We start from the raw sequence: 3727 nt of genomic DNA, 5'->3' as shown, positions 1-3727 counted from the left end.
CTTCTGTTTTTCCTCATTTCTTCAGGACAATGCTGTATTATGTCTAGTCTGAAGTATCAAGATCATCTGATTGTGTCCAAAAATTAGACGTTTTGTTTGTCTTTTAATGTTTGTTTTAAGCTATGAAGCAAATACTGACATTGGCAGAAACTAAACACAAACTGTTCAAGAATCCTGTTTGAGACTGAGTTTTGTATCATGATGTGTTATTCTGCTGGAAGATGGACATTGTCAAAAACAATACTCAGGTAGGCTGTGGTATTTAAACAATGCTCTGCTGATACTGAGGAGCCTGAAGTGTGCCAAGAAAATATCCACCACACCATTACACCACCGGCAGCCTGAGCTGCTGATACAAGACAGAACGAAGCTGTGGTTTTGTGTTGTTTATGCAAAGTACTGACCTTACCATCTAAATATTGCATCAGAATTCGAGAACCATCAGATCAGATGATGATGTTTCAATCTGCTGTTTCTAATGTTTGTTGAGTCTGTGGAAATTGTAACCTCAGTTTCCAGTTCTTAGCTGACAGGAGTGGGACTAAGTGTGGTTCTGCTGCTGTGGTCCATCTGTTTCATAGTTTGAACTGCTCTTCTGCAGGCCTTGATCGTAACAAGTGTTTATTTGAGTTACTATTTCCTTCATGTCAGCTTGAAGCAGTCTGACCATTCTCCTCTGACCTCTGACATCAACAGAACATGTTCCCCCAGGCAACTGCCGCTCACTGGATATTTGTGGATATTTTTTGGACCATTCTCTGTAAGGCCTGGAAGTGGTTGTGTGGAAAAATCCCAGTAGTTCAACAGTTTCTTAAATACTCAGACCAGCCTGTCTAGCACCAAGAACTATGTTTAAATTCAAATAAATCACCTTTATTTAACTCATATTAATCTTAAGTTAATTTGGTTTTATTTAGAAACACACATATACTGGTTATTAGATTAATTTTTAAACACTTTCAAAATATATGTGTAAAACAGCTGGATTAAATGAATGAAAGATCCAGGTAAGCTTCTAAAGCTTATCTAATTGAGATAAAACAGGATCTTCATAGCAGGTTTGTGGCTATTTTGTGAAAAAGATGTCAGAAAGGTCTACGAACAATGACCTGCATTTTTGGTGTTACTCTACCATTGTGTATGAATATGTGTATATATAACATTAGCTGATATACTGGTATCGGAATTTGATGCTCGGCCATAAGATTTCAGTTCACACACACACACAAACACACACACACACACACACACACACACACACACACACACGCATATATATATATATGAATTGGTAAGTAATTTGTTAGTATTAATTAGTAAGTAATTACATATGGAATTACAATGATTGATATTTATGACTTTAACGGTTCATTCAGTAATTTTGTGTTAGTAATGTAAACTAAAAAATGCGAGTCTTAACAAAACATAAAATCAATAAAACCAACTCGACTGCAGGGTTAATTTTGTGCTCAACAGAAGGACATCGCCTTTAGAAAGAAGGAAAAGTAGTTCGCTCGTACGTCGATTTGACGACTTGGACTACATTTCCCGTTGAGCTGAGGCGCTTCAGCTGTCGCCTGAACATGACGTCACGACACCTTTAAAAGCCGCTCGTTTTCATCGTCACATCCTCTTTCCGTTGCTCTTCTCGCTTTGAGGTAATTTGAGTTCCTTCCCCGCTAACAGCATCCAATTTAATCTGTTAATTTAACCGGTCATCCACTCTTACTGATCACTAATTGTTTTCATTTTCACAGAAACCTCTCCACACGATGAGAGCCAAGGTGAGATAACAAACCATTATCAGTATTTCAGCTGTTTGTGTCCTCTTCCCGCGCCAGCTAATGCTGCTAGCTCCTTCCTTAAGCTCTTCATGTTTATATAATTAATTATACCCTGCTACCCAGCTTCTTAAAATATTAATAGGATTTAAAGTGATAACAGGGCATTAGATACATGTAGAAGTATAAATGCGAATGCTACTAGAAGCTTTGCTTTGGTGCATCTTGTAATGTTGGCACCATAGCTCGCTGAGCCCAGGCAGCCATGCGTGTTTGAAAACCGAGATCTGCATTCAGCGTGACAAACACCACTGTGAAATGCTGTTTGGTACAAACATGTACTGCATGTGTTGAGTCCCTGTAACTGTCTGCATCACTGTAAGCATGCTGTCCAAGTAGTGTCACAAATGTGGTCTTGATGTACTCTTAATGACTGTGCTTTTTTCTCCCTTTATTTTTTTTCAGTGGAGGAAGAAGCGTATGCGTAGGTAAGCATCATAATAAATGAAGAAAAATGTCTTTGTCAGCCCCCTAATCCAAACTGCTTAAATTTAGGCTAGACGGCTGGACAACACAATTGTTTAGGCTTGGGAAAATTTAGGTTTATAAGGAAGCAAGTCTTTGTTTTTTGTTAAATTTTGTGGATGTCATTGAGCTTTAACTGTAAAGTATGTTAGGGTTAGGGTTGGGCTTGTTCAAACGTTGACAGTTTTCCCCCATGTTTAGATTGGATGCAGGGCAAATTATATCTACTGAAAATGACCTGGGTTATATAGTTCCTGAGCAGCATTACTCCAATAACTGAAATTCACTTTTCAGCCAAGTTTGTACAGTGTCAGTGTTTAATTTAAAGATGTACAGGTTTGTAACTGAGGGAACCCTGTTACAAAGGTTTACAGAATAAATAAAATAAATAATAAATAAATGAATACACGTCAATGTCATCACAAACTCGCTTGGTCTAGGTGGTGATAAAATTCATAAAATAGAAAACACTCCTGTCGTCTCCTTAACAGCTGAAGGGAAATTAACATAATTGGTCCCATATTGATGTGCATCATAGGGCTTTCCAGTTTTGTTCATAATCTCAATAACTAGTTATTACTGAATTATAGTTTAACAAAATTTTAAACAATTTTTGTTACTATCTTAATTCCATCCTAGGTCATTTTCAGCTCTCTATTCAAGGGAGGAATATTTGATCTTGAATTTATTTATTTTTTTGGCTACCTTGGTGGCTCAGCTAGATTTCTCTTGTTGGTGATGAACATTTGTTTTTTATAAATCATAAGTCCTTGTGCTATTGAGTGTTTTACTGACAGCTGCTGTTGATTTCCAACAGGCTGAAGCGTAAAAGGAGAAAGATGAGGCAGAGGTCAAAGTAAGCCCCTCCTCCTCCTCCCTGCCAGCTGTGATCACGTCTGAGCCTCTCCAGGTGACTGACATGCGGACGAAGGGGGATTGCTCGGCGGTTCCATCAACGAAATTAAAGGCCTAAACACCCCCGATTTCAGATGACCACGCTTTTCACGGAGCCCGCTGTGACAGTCTGACTGGAAGATGGTGAAGATTCTGGAGAAGAACATCATGACTGCAGCTGCTTTGTTCATGGACCATAATGCATCTTGTTTCTGTACAATTGTTTGTGGTGTTTTGAACAATAAATGAACACTGTTAAATTACCACCAGTTTAGACCTCTTGATTTTTATTTGTTATAAACTAAGTCTAGGTTGAATTACATGTACTTGAAATGAATTACACCGTATGTAGGTGTTATCACGGCTGTCACTCATGTCGTATGAAATGATGGGTAACTGCATGCAGGGAGTGTTAAATGTTAATGTGTTAGCTGGATGAAAAGAATCGGAGGCAAATATAAATGCAGGTGACATATCAAAGTACCTTTTTGGAAAATTGCTTTTGATCTGAAATCAAAAAGGTTAAG

At 38.0% G+C, this 3727-nt stretch overlaps 1 long non-coding RNA gene across 1 annotated transcript; it reads left to right on the top strand.

Moving 5' to 3' along the window:
• The first annotated feature begins 1558 nt into the window (after window positions 1–1558).
• LOC100699101 (uncharacterized) lies at window positions 1559–3464 on the top strand. Its single transcript, XR_269235.3, has 4 exons — window positions 1559–1658; window positions 1758–1784; window positions 2247–2269; window positions 3124–3464. It is a non-coding gene; the product is annotated as an uncharacterized LOC100699101 (long non-coding RNA).
• The last annotated feature ends 263 nt before the right edge of the window (window positions 3465–3727 follow it).

This window comes from Oreochromis niloticus, linkage group LG5 (assembly GCF_001858045.2).
Source record: "Oreochromis niloticus isolate F11D_XX linkage group LG5, O_niloticus_UMD_NMBU, whole genome shotgun sequence".
Lineage (NCBI taxonomy): Eukaryota > Metazoa > Chordata > Actinopteri > Cichliformes > Cichlidae > Oreochromis > Oreochromis niloticus.
This window is presented reverse-complemented; position numbering and strand designations above follow the sequence as displayed.